The 13302-nt window shown below is 41.0% G+C and overlaps 1 protein-coding gene across 1 annotated transcript in view; it reads left to right on the top strand.

The window, feature by feature from the left end:
* Positions 1-13302, top strand: part of LOC147365801 (uncharacterized) — an 856584-nt gene that overhangs the window by 14002 nt on the left and 829280 nt on the right. The window contains exon 2 of the transcript XR_015132793.1: positions 6653-6717. The gene's annotated coding sequence lies outside the window, so the exon portion shown is untranslated. The remainder of the gene's footprint in view (positions 1-6652; positions 6718-13302) is intronic.

The raw sequence follows: 13302 nt of genomic DNA, 5'->3' as shown, positions 1-13302 counted from the left end.
TATTTGTTATGACCAGTGTGTTCTCTTGGCAAAAGTCTGTTAGCCTTTGCCCTGCTTCATTCCATACTCCAAGGCCAAATTTGCCTGTTACTCCAGGTGTTTCTTGACTTCCTACTTTTGCATTCCAGTCCCCTATAATGAAAAGGACATCTTTTTTGGGTATTAGTTCTAGACGGTCTTGTAGGTCTTCATAGAATCATTCAACTTCAGCTTCTTCAGTGTTACTGGTTGGGGCATAGGCTTGGATTACCGTCATATTGAATGGTTTGCCTTGGAAATGAACAGAGATCATTCTGTCATTTTTGAGGTTGCATCCAAGTACTACATTTCAGACTCTTTTGTTGACCATTATGACTACTCCATTTCTTCTAAGGGATTCCTGCCCACAGTAGTAGATATAATGGTCATCTGAGTTAAATTCACCCATTCTGGTCCATTTTAATTCACTGATTCCTAGAATGTCAATGTTCACTCTTGTCATCTCCTGTTTGAACACTTCCAATTTGCCTTGATTCATGGACCTGACATTCCAAGTTCCTATGCAATATTGCTCTTTACAGCATCGGACCTTGCTTCTATCACTAGTCGCATCCACAACTGGGTGTTGTTTTTGCTTTGGCTCCATCCCTTCATTCTTTCTGGAGTTATTTCTCCACTGATCTCCAGTAGCATATTGGGCACCTACTGACCTGGGGAGTTCCTCTTTCAGGATCCTATCATTTTGCCTTTTCATGCTGTCCGTGGAGTTCTCAAGGCAAGAATACTGAAGTGGTTTGCCATTCCCTTCTCCAGTGGATCTCACATGCTAGTAAAGTAATGCTCAAAATTCTCCAAGCCAGCCTTCAGCAGTACGTGAACCATGAACTCCAGATGTTCAAGCTGGTTTTAGAAAAGGGAGAGGAACCAGAGATCAAATTGCCAACATCTGCTGGATCATGAGAAAAGCAAGAGAGTTCCAGAAAAACATCTATTTCTGCTTTATTGACTATGCCAAAGCCTTTGACTGTGTGGATCACAATAAACTGTAGAAAATTCTGAAAGAGATGGGAATACCAGACCACCTGACCTGCCTCTTGAGAAACCTATGTGCAGGTCAGGAAGCAACAGTTAGAACTGGACATGGAACAACAGACTGGTCCCAAATAGGAAGAGGAGTATGTCAAGGCTGTATATTGTCACCCTGCTTATTTAACTTATATGCAGAGTACATCATGAGAAACATTGGGCTGGAAGAAGCACAAGTAGATTCAAGATTACCAGGAGAAATATCAATAACCTCAGATATGCAGATGACACCACCCTTATGGCAGAAAGTGAAGAGGAACTAAAAAGCCTCTTGATGAAAGTGAAAGAGGAGAGTGAAAAAGTTGGCTTAAAGCTCAACATTCAGAAAATGAAGATCATGGCATCTGGTCCCATCACTTCATGGGAAACAGTGGAAACAGTGTCAGACTTTATTTTTGGGGGTCTCCAAAATCACTGCAGATGGTGACTGCATCCATGAAGTTAAAAGATGCTTACTCCTTGGAAGGAAAGTTATAACCAACCTAGATAGTATATTCAAAAGCAGAGATATTACTTTGCCAACAAAGGTCCATCTAGTCTAGGCTATGGTTTTTCCAGTGGTCATATATGGATGTGAGAGTTGGACTGTGAAGAAAGCTGAGCACTGAAGAATTGATGCTTTTAAACTGTGGTGTTGGAGAAGACTCTTGAGAGTCCCTTGGACTGCAAGGAGATCCAGTCAGTCCATCCTATAGGAGATCAGTCCTGGGTGTTCACTGGAAGGACTGATGCTGCAGCTGAAACTCCAATACCTGGCCACTTGATGTGAAGAGTTGACTCATTGGAAAAGACCCTGATGCTGGGAGGGATTGGGGACAGGAGGAGAAGTGGATGACAGAGGATGCGATGGCTGGATGGCATCATCAAGTCGATGGACGTGAGTTTGAATGAACTCCAGAAGTTGGTGATAGACAGGGAAGCCTGGCATGCTGTGATTCATGGGGTTGCAAAGAGTTGGACACGACTGAGCGACTGAACTGATTGACATTTAAAGTGCCCAAAGTCATATGAGACCACCATATGGGGCAACACAGTTTTATATCATGAATAACCTCCTCTCACGCTTATATTTTCCATCTCACCCTCTCCTCTTGCTTTTCTTCAATAGATAAACATAGATAAAACTTTGAATCTTCCACTACCACAACAAAACCTTGTTTCATTCTTACTTCCCAGAAGTGATTTCTCTATTGTTTTTCTTCTGTCCACAACTCTATTTAATTGAATTTGCCTTCAGATAACTCTCTTCTTGGAATGATGACAGAATGATATCCTTCAGGATACCATTTGATAAATTGGGTCTCTGGGTGGTGATCAACAAAAGCAATCCATTTTTAGAATGATCTTCTAGCAAATTGAGCCCCTACCTATCAGGACTTGTTAATATCAGGATCAAAATCCACCCTAAGTTGTCTTCAGTTACCACAAGGAATTGGTTAAATAATTTTTTTTTTGCAAATGATTTGAGAAAATCACTTGTAGTAAAGTCAAGTTTACCCCTCTAATGATGACAGTCTTTCCTTCTTAGAAACCTATGTTGAAAAGTAGTAGAAAAAGATAACTATTAGAGCTAGCCACTTGGGAATTGAACCTAAACTGGATACTCCCTGGAAGGGTTATGGATGTACACATTGTCATGTGAATGATGGAAAAGTGACTTCCAGCAGCTGGGCTTTATAGAGTAGAGCACAGCCTCAGTTTTCCAGTGTAATGTTCAAGCACCAAGAATGGTGTCAGATACAAAAGGAAAAAAATCGTGTACCTCGTAAGAAAGAATTTGTGAGATTTGAGCATTTTGAATGAATTAAGAAGAGCCAAAGACATGAAGGTTATAGCAAATGAACGGTGATTGATTAATTTTCCACCAGGAGGGAAAACATCTTTTGACTTGACGATAATATATATAAAAGGTCAGTCTTTACATGTAGGAGACAGTAAGCTCACACATGACAGGGATCTAACAAGATAAGAAATAAAAGAGGCAGAGAGAAGGGGAAAGCAAGCAATAGATTGTATATGGAGTCCAAGTGGTGGTAATCAAGACAGAAGCAGTAGCAAAAGGGCTTCCCCAGATGGCTCAGACGGCAAATAATCCACCTGCAATGCAGGAGACCTGGGTTTGATCCCTGAGTTGGGTAGATCCCCTGGAGAAGTGAATGGCAACCCACTCCAGTATTCTTGCCTAGAGAATTCTATGGAGAGAAGAGTCCAGTGGGACACAGTCCATGAGGTTGCAGAGTTGGATGCAATTGAGCAACTTTCACTTTCATTAGCAAAGGAGGCTGGCAAATGTCATCAGCTCTTGTGGGCAATGGAAAGAGTGATGCAGTAATGGAGTAGGGTGTCAGGGTGCCATGTGTACTTAAATCTTTCAGTTCAGTTCAGTTCAGTCGCTCAGTCATGTCCGACTCTTTGTGACCCCATGAATCGCAGCACGCCAGGTCTCCCTGTCCATCACCAACACCTGGAGTTCACTCAAACTCATGTCCATCGAGTTGGTGATACCATTCAGCCATCTAATCCTCTGTTGTCCCCTTCTCCTCCTGCCCCCAATCCCTCCCAGCATCAGGGTCTTTCCCAATGAGTCAACTCTTCGTATCAGGTGGCCAAAGTACTGGAGTTTCAGCCTCAGCATCAGTCCTTCCAATGAACACCCAGGACTGATCTCCTTTAGGATGGACTGGTTGGACCTCCTTGCAGTCCAAGGGACTCTCAAGAGTCTTCTCCAACACCACAGTTCAAAAGCATCAATTCTTCAGTGCTCAGCCTTCTTCACAGTCCAACTCTCACATCCAAACATGACTACAGGAAAAACCATAGCCTTGACTAGACGGACCTTTGTTGGCAAAGTAATATCTCTGTTTTTAAATATGCTATCTAGGTTGGTCATAACTTTCCTTCCAAGGAGTAAGCATCTTTTAATTTCATGGCTGCAATCACCATCTGCAGTGATTTTGGAGCCCCCAAAAATAAACTCTGACACTGTTTCCACTGTTTCCCCATCTATTTCCCATGAAGTGATGGGACCAGATGCCATGATCTTCGTTTTCTGAATGTTGAGCTTTAAGCCAACTTTTTCACTCTCCACCCTCAATTTCATCAAGAGACTTTTTAGTTTCTCTTCACTTTCTGCCATAAGGGTGGTGTCATCTGCATATCTGAGGTTATTGATATTTCTCCTGGCAATCTTGATTCCAGCTTGTGCTTCTTCCAGCCCAACGTTTCTCATGATGTACTCTGCATATAAGTTAAATAAGCACAGCAACAATATACAGCTTTGACGTACTCCTTTTCCTATTTGGAATCAGTCTGTTGTTCCATGTCCAGTTCTAAGTGTTGTTTCCTGACCTGCATATAGGTTTCTCAAGAGGCAGGTCAGGTGGTCTGGTATTCCCATCTCTTTCAGAATTTCCCACAGTTTATTGTTATCCACACAGTCAAAGGCTTTGGCATAGTCAATAAAGCAGAAACAGATGTTTTTCTGGAACTCTCTTGCTTTTTCCATGATCCAGCAGATGTTGGCAATTTGATCTCTGGTACCCATTTAATATTTCTGGGGGAAAAAGTCTCTTATGCCAACTGTAATCACTTGTTTCTTTGTTAACTCACTTAACTCTGGTTGTCTAATTTGTACCAGAGGTTTGCATTCTCCCAGTCTGTGTGCTCTCAATGACTTAGATAAAGTTGGTGGATGCTGTGGATGATGCTTTCAAACTTAAGGCCGAAACCCACAGACCACTGGTCAAGAAACACAAAGGAGAAAGAGAAAGAAAAAAACTATTATAAATATTTTAGTTATCCAGAAGTCATTTATCTAGCCTCTTTACTATGCATAATCTAGCTAAGAACAAAGAAGTAAGAAAAAACACATTTGAAAATCTAGATAGATAGTGCCAAGACCACACAGTAACCTTCATGGAATTTGCTCATGGAAAACTACCCAGGCTCTGGAAGCATAGCACCACTTTCTCTTGTCTTAACTATCCCAGACTTTGCTACTCCAGCCCACTGGTCAGCTACTACTGTGCTATCAGGGTCAAGCAGTCAGCTTGAGTACAATTTGTCATTCTTTCCTTATGTTGTTATTAAGAATTCTTTATTCGTATTGCTAAATAAGTCTGACAAGCATGGTTAGTATTTCCTATGCTGATTGCAAACCAGAATAGCAAAATCAGGTAGGAGAAGGCAGTTGCCAAAGAAGCGACAGGTAACTTTGAGGTTGGGAAAGAAACCTTGTGAAGCCCAAGAATTTCATCTCATAGTGAAAAGCAGGTGGTCCATTCCATGTCAGAGTGAGTATATGTCATTTGGCAGGAAGTGGCTGGTCTTTGGCATAAGACAAGTCCAGGTGCAAGTTATAGCTCTTCTGCTGGTAGCTATGTGATCCCGGGCAGGTATTTGTGTTATCTGAGTCTTGGTGTTTTCGTTTCTAAAATAGAAATACTAATATTACCTTCTTATTCAATTATTATGAAGGTTAAATATGTAAGAAACAACAGGTTTGAGGGACTTATACTCTTCCTCCCTTTGCTATCAGAGATGAATAGGTTCTTGGGTTATCACTGAATTTTATAACTTCAGATGGTGCTTATCAAACTCAGGCTACTTTGTAGATTGTATAACCCCTAATGTTAGGTACTGGGAAATGGAGTTACATGAAAAACAGTCCATGCCATCAAGGAACTGAGAGTTATCTGGGGTGAAAGACAGTAAAACACAAGTTAAATGGTGAATAAAGTGACTGAACACAACGGTGCACCAATAGAATCAGGAACAAGTAATTGTTGTTCAGTCCCTGAGTTGTGTCTGATTCTTTGCAATCCCATGGACTGCAGCATGCCAGGCTTCCCTGTCCTTCACTATCTCCTGGAGTTTGCTCAAACCCGTGTCCATTGAGTCCATGATGCCATCTAACCATCTCATCCTCTGTCACTCGCTTCTCCTCCTGCCCTCAATCCTTCCCAGCATCAAGGTCTTTTCCAGTGAGTCAGCTCTTCACATCAGGTGGCCAAAGTATTGGAGCTTCAGCTTCAACATCAGTCCCTCTAATGAATATTCAGGGTTGATTTTCTTTAGGATTGACTGGTTTGATCTCCTTGCTTTCTGAGGGACTTTCAAGAGTCTTCTCCAGCATTACAGTTCAAAAACAAGTAATTGAGGCAGTACTAATAGCAGCATGGGGTGGATGATAATGATTTACTGGGGGGAAGCATCATATATATAGTGATGATAGTCCTGAATCACTAAGGAAACAGAAATTGTGTTTAATAAACTATGTTTAAAGAAACAGGATATGAGTAATATTGTTTTGAAAATTTTCCATTTAAAATGATTAGAGCTAAAAAAATTAATTTCCATGGTTTAGTTTGGTAGAAAACTCATTAATTTCTAGAAGAACATGTTATCCTTTGGTCTGTTAAATAAATGAGGCATTGCTAGAATGGCAGATGAGAAAGGCAAAAGAGAGGAAAAAGGTAATGGAGAAAAGAGTGAGAAAGGAGCAGAAATATCATGCTGTCAGAGCTACTTCCTGAGTATCAGTCTTTTCTAAGTACATTCTTCTTGATGTTTCATTTCTTCTTCACAGATGAACTTCGTCCAGTTTGCGAAACAAGTATTGTTCCTTGCTTGACAGATGATGAAGCTGAAAACGTAAGAAATTATTTCTTGTTCTAATTCACATATTGAGTAAGTCACACATCTAGAAAGTGGAAGAATTCACATTCTCTGCTTGAGGCACAAAAAAATGTAAAGAAGGTTACCCACATAAAAATGTATGGTTCTAAAGAATTTTATTATAAAGATAAACTTTTAAAGCCAGGAAGCAAATATCCAGGAATTGATATAGGCATAAAAATACTCTACGTAGAAAATAAATACTGAGCATGATGGCTTCACTACTTCACCTCTTCTTTCTCTTTTCTGTCCTTCTTCCCCTCCTCCTTTTTCCAAACAGATGGAGGCAAGTGTGAGAAATACAAAAAAGAAGGGAATAGAGGGAAAAACAGAAAACAGAAATCGATGAAGAGAAGGCAGAAGGGAACAGAGGAGATTAGTGTGGGGGAAGTCTTAGTCATGAACATATAATATGCCTCTGGTAGATTTAAAATTTAGAAAAAAAAAAACATGTTAAAGATTTTGTTTTAAAGTTTCTCCTGAAAAAAATCAAGATCAAAGAAGGAATAAATCTGTCAAAGAGTTTAGATGATGTTTTTGCTGCAGTGAAATGAGTAGGCTGTTTAGACAGAACCGAAAGCTTTCTCTGTGGTCCCGGAGTGGGCCTCTCTGGCTTCAGCTCTGTGGTCTGACACTGTCTATTACTCAAGGGCATGGACTGGCTAAGCATACCTCCTCCCCACCAAGTGGCTGTAAATACAACCCAGGGCCACTGCTGCTGCAGGGAGGTGAAAAGAGATGAAGTGTTGATCATGTTCCTTAGGCATTTTCAGGACACAGATCTGCATCTGCAGAGCATAGTGATCAAGAGGTGGGCTTGATTCCAACACCAGTGTCATCCTTATTATTTTAACCTCTTGGAACGCCACTTTCTTCTCTGCTGGGGCATAATCATAGAAGGCATCTTGCAGGTGATTGTGGATGTTAGAGGCGGTAGTTCATGTGAAGTACTTAATACAGGGATTGCCTGTAGAAACATTGCAGTAAATATTAGCTTTTTGTAGCAAGCTGTCTTTCTCCCTCTCAAAAATTAACATTGTTTTTCTTGTGTTAAGTTTTAGTGAGTTCTCCAACCTATAATTATCATTTTTTAAAAAATGAAAAATAGGCCTGAATTAAAACTGCAATTCATCATTTCGTATTGTTCAGCACAGAAATTTGCCTCCTAAATATAAGTGACAAAAAACTGGTGGTGTTTGAAATACCTGTTTAAAAATCTTAAGTGGCTAGGGCACTTCCTGGCTTCTTCTATTAGCGTGGTATGGATTATTCCATGAATCAAGGACTGTAAATTTGTATCATTTACATCTTCAGTTCTTTAAACAGTTTCCACAAAATTAAAAATAACATAATTTTGAAAATTTATGTTTATTATAATTTTTGTATGTAGTCCCATAAATGTGAACACTTTAAACCTCATTCATTGAGAATAATGAGGGAAAATAGTGAGAAATCTGGCCTCAGAAAATATTTGGGAAGACATGGAGTTGTAGTAATCTTAAGGAAAGTTAATATTTTAAGCTAAGATATAAGTGGTTATTAATAAGTAATAACACTGTTTATAAAAACTATACTTCACAAAAGTCCTTGATTGTTTCATACTGCATTGTAAGTATAAGATACTTTGGTAACATAATAAACTTAATGAGAAGAACCAAAAATAAATGACTTAAAAAAAAAACCCTAGATTTTTCTAAGTTACAAACAAGATTCTAAGAAATTCTTTGAAGAAAAAATAGTATTTCTTAATATTAATTACCTATAATTTGGTTGGTTAGCTATAAAAATGAGATTAGTAAAGTGTGAATTAATGGGGTTTTATTACATGATACATGTTAAAGCAACATACTCATAAAATAAACAATCTAATTATCTTTTCTTATATCATAGCTTTCAAACACCTAGGGCTTTGGTCTCATTTATCTTTAGTTGTTCATGGACAGAATTCTATCAAGGGAATGCCAGGAGTGTAAAGTTGTTAACTCTTTCCACTGAAGCTGGAAGTCAAAAAATGTCTTGTGTAAGTCCTGATTTCCTAGCATAATTTAAGAGCCTCAGGCTGCCTAATTTCAAACCCTGCTTCCCCTTTATAGGCTCTGTGACAGTTGGGAATTTACTTTAGTGAATTTGTGAGACAAACATGGTTATGAAATTTATCTCATAGGGTTAATGAAAGATGAACATTCAACAGTGCTTGGTATACCGTGAACCGTCATACATTACACTGTCACTATGGCTTGCCCAGTGCAAGTTGGCCCACCCTTAACCTCATAGCAACAAGTTAATCAAGTTCTAATTTAGCTGATTAATTCAAATGCACTTATACTTTGCCACAACGTTTAGTGGTTTGTGTATATCTCACCCAGGAGGTGATTTTTAAAAAGTTGTTCTTTGTATAAAAGCATTGTAAAAATGCATTTTAAAAACTCCTTAGAAAAAAACCATCTACTAAGATTCAGGTACTGTAGGGTTAGGATTTCACTTCAGAGATTTTTCTGAGGATAGAACAAGCACTGGATGACTTTCACTTTTTGTTCTTCGTTTATGACAGCTGAAATATCACAGGAGAGGTCTTGAATCTGCCCCTCTCTTTGCCAGCCATCCCCCTGCCCACTGGTTCAAGCCCCAAAGCCTTGGTTTCTCCTTGGTTCCTCTCCTTGACCTCATATCCCATTTCCACTCTATCACAAGAACTATAGACATTGCTTGGAGAAGGCAATGGCACCCCACTCCAGCACTCTTGCCTGGAAAATCCCATGGACGGAGGAGCCTGGTGGGCTGCAGTCCATGGGGTCGCAAGGGTTGGACATGACTGAGCGACTTCACTTTCACTTTTCACTTTCATGCATTGGAGAAGGAAATGGCAACCCACTTCAGTGTTCTTGCCTGGAGAATCCCAGGGACGGGGGAGCCTGGTGGGCTGCCGTCTATGGGGTCGCATAGAGTCGGACACGACTGAAGTGACTTAGCAGCAGCAGCAGCAGCAGCAGCAGCATAAACATTGCTTCTAAAACATGTCTTAGCTCCGTTTGTTTCTCTGCAGGATTATCGTTGTCTCCCAGTCTACCTCTACCTCTTGGCTGAACTATTGCAGTAGCTTCCTAAATGGTGTGCTTGCTTTCTACTCTTTTACTCATAAAATTCATTCTATACTGACAGCCCAAGCTGATCTTGGAAATCACCCATCCATCCTTGATACTATTCTTGTTTAAAATCCATTTTCCATTGAGATCCCAGGCTGATCCTGGTAAAACATGTATCTAACCATGATACTTCTCTTATTAAAAGCCTTCCAGGGGCTTTTCAGCATCCTTAGAATCAAATCTGGAATACAAAGCTTGACTCTGGAATACAAAGCGTTGTATGCTCTAACCAGTCCCTGCCTTTCTGACCTCTTGCCCTACCCTTTCTTCGTCATCCACTGTGCCTCAGACATGTGTTTCTTGAATGTGCCAAGCTTGACATCTTAGAACATTTTTGCTAGCTGTGACCTGGCCAAGAATGCCCTTACTTCCAAACTTCTCATGACTGACTCCTTCTTGCCTTTCAGATTTCAGGCTAAATGTCACTTTTTGGGAGATGGTCTCTTCTCCCATCCAACTGAAAGCCTCTGCCCAGTCACTCTCATTCAGTTACTGCTCACTTGTCTCTGCATATTTTCAGCTTTGTTCCCATTAAAACATAAGCTTCAGCAGACAAGGGGCAACTCTTCCTTCAATTCTTAAGTACCACCCAGTGTAATTCCATGCCACACCCAGGAGAGTGTAAGGACATGACTTCCTCATAAGAAAAGCAGTATAACTAACTACTTCTATCAGGACTACCTTACATAACCATCGTTTCTACACTACCGTGTGTTTTTATCTCCCTTCTTTCAATTTTCTTTTTCTTGCCTCATATTGGTATCTTCAGCAAAATTATCTCATTCATTCACATAACAACCTGGCCAAGTATCATTTCTTCCTTGTGTTTTAAGCGAGAAACCTGAGGCTCAAAGAGGCCATACCACACGAGTGACTGGCTGGAGATCTGAACCCAGGCCAGGTATTTCCAAAGGAAGATTTTTTCCTTGCCTGGAGAGAGTGTCCCAATCGTTATAGGGTCTCACGTTTCCCATAGTGAACTGACCAGATGGTTCCCAAACGTGGCTGCCCTATGTCATTTGGGAATTTCTCCTTAGACTTGCAGAATAAGAATCTGGGTTAGAGTTTAAGAATCTGTATTTTTGAGGAGCTCTCCAGATTTAGGTAGCCACTGAGTTAGATTAAAAAGAATAGGTTGGGGAGTGTTAAATACATGTTATTCCGAGAAGGCCTTTTAAATATCAGCTGAGATTAGTTTATCTGATAAGGTTAGCTGGGTCTGAGACATGAAAAGATGGGGATTGGAAATCTTCAAACCCTTGCTTGGTGAGGAGGGATAGCATATGCTATTTGTTAGGAAAACAGCCACAAAGCATGAAATGGGGTCTGGTCTTGGGTGTGGAGGGTAACCTAAGGAAAGTACTGGGTATGCTGCTGCTGCTAAGTCACCTCAGTCGTGTCCAACTCTGTGCGACCCCATAGACGGCAGCCCACCAGGCTCCCCCGTCCCTGGGATTCTCCAGGCAAGAACACTGGAGTGGGTTGCTATTTCCTTCTCCAATGCATGAAAGTGAAAAGTGAAAGTGAAGTCGCTCAGTCATATCTGACTCTTAGCGACCCCATGGACTGCAGCCTACCAGGCTCCTCCATCCATGGGATTTTCCAGGCAAGAGTACTGGAGTGGGGTGCCATTGCCTTCTTCAAGTACTGGGTATAGAAGAACCTATTTTCAGTGGTTTAAGGCCCTCAGATAAAACCCAGTTAGATAATTGAGCTTTTCAACTGTCCAAGTTTCTTTTGCATGTGTCATTCAACATGTTTTTGAGCCTTTAAAAATATATTCAAAATAAAGTGGCCAAGAAGGGCATTTTATAAGAGTATTAGGTTATGTAGGTCATCAGAAATAGCTTTATAAGTTTCTCCATGTTACTCCCCAAACACTGAGATGTTTGTTGTCATGATCTAATTATAATATAATGAAAGGAAACAACACATTTGAAATGCTTTTCCTATTGGATAACATGTAGTTTTGTCGAATCTATATATGTTAGTAAAATGCTCCTCACCACGTGTCTTGTTAGCATTGAGTCCTATCTAATAGAAGAGATAAATGGCCTCCTGAGGCTTAGAAACCATGGAAAGTCACATCTGGAAGCTTTCACCTGGCTGACCTATTCGTAGAAAAGGTCAATTTAGTGCAGAAGGGCATTTAAATAACCAGTTCTGTTGGAGAGAATTGAGCAGATGTCAGGGGAGAAACGGGTTCATCCTCTCACACGCTTCCACTCGCTGAGCCCATGGCTTTAACTGGTCTCAGGTGGCCTTGGCCCAGAGCAGCTTGAAGCAGGGTTTCGGTTCCTGGCCAGAGATTGAGGTCGCGCCAAGGCAGTAAGCACTGAATCCTATCCACTGGGTGAGTGCGCCAGTGACAAGGCCCTGGCCCTTTAGGTTTTCAGAAAAGAATTCCCACAAAGATGGAAAATAGTGAAACAAGTAGAGTATTTATTAGAAGGAAAAAGAATACTGTATGTGTGGGTACACATGCCGGTGGACTCGGAGACCGAGTCGCGCCCTCATGGTAGTCTGAATTACTTCCGGGTTTCCTTTGACCAATCATTTTGGTTTGCCTGGTTCTGAGACCATATTTGGTATATCTTAGGAACCTCCCCGCTGAAGGCAATGGCACCCCACTCCAGTACTCTTGCCTGGAAAATCCCATGGACAGAGAGCCTGGTGGGCTGCAGTCCATGGGGTTGCACAGAGTCGGACATGACTGAAGCAACTTAGCAGCAGCAGCAGGAACCTCCCACGTGTGCATGTGTATCTCTTACCCTAGTTGGATGCCAGTGAGGAGGACTATGGGTAGATGGATATTACTCCCCTTTTCACTTACAAGGAACTTTTTAGTTAGGAAGGTCTCCTTGACTTTGAGAAGGAGGACTATGTGGTCTTTTATCTCTCATCTAGCCAGGGCTTAGCCTCTCCAATTATCCTGCTGTTACGGAATTTCTGTCCATAGGAGATGCACTCCATCTGCTCATCCCAGAGCCCATCCATCTCCTGCTCATAACCAAAGGACCACAATTCTGCCTTTGGTAACATTATTAGGAGGCTACTTTTATCTCCTTTTATTACTAGTACATATTAGAAATTCAAGTATTCCTGTATTTCCTATATTAATGCAGTATCCAAATAAAGACTGAGAGCATTTCATTTAATTACAACTTGAAGTACTATTTTAAGAGTGGTTTTTAGGGCTTCCCAGGTGGCTCAGACTGTAAAGTATCTGCCTGCAATGTGGGAGGCCCAAGTTCAATCCCTGGGTCAGGAAGATCGTCTGGAGAAGGGAATGGCAACCCACTCCAGTATCCTTGCTTGAAGCATCCCATGAACAGAGGAGCCTGTCGGGCTACTGTCCATGGGATCCCAAAGAGTTGGACACGATTTAGTGGCTGACACTTTCACTTTCACTTTATTG

This window comes from Bos grunniens, chromosome 9 (assembly GCF_055505025.1).
Source record: "Bos grunniens cultivar Pamir isolate PY7600 chromosome 9, Bosgru_T2T1.0, whole genome shotgun sequence".
NCBI classification, from domain to species: Eukaryota; Metazoa; Chordata; class Mammalia; order Artiodactyla; family Bovidae; genus Bos; species Bos grunniens.
Note: the sequence above shows the minus strand (reverse complement) of the source record. Positions and strands in the feature narration are given on the sequence as shown.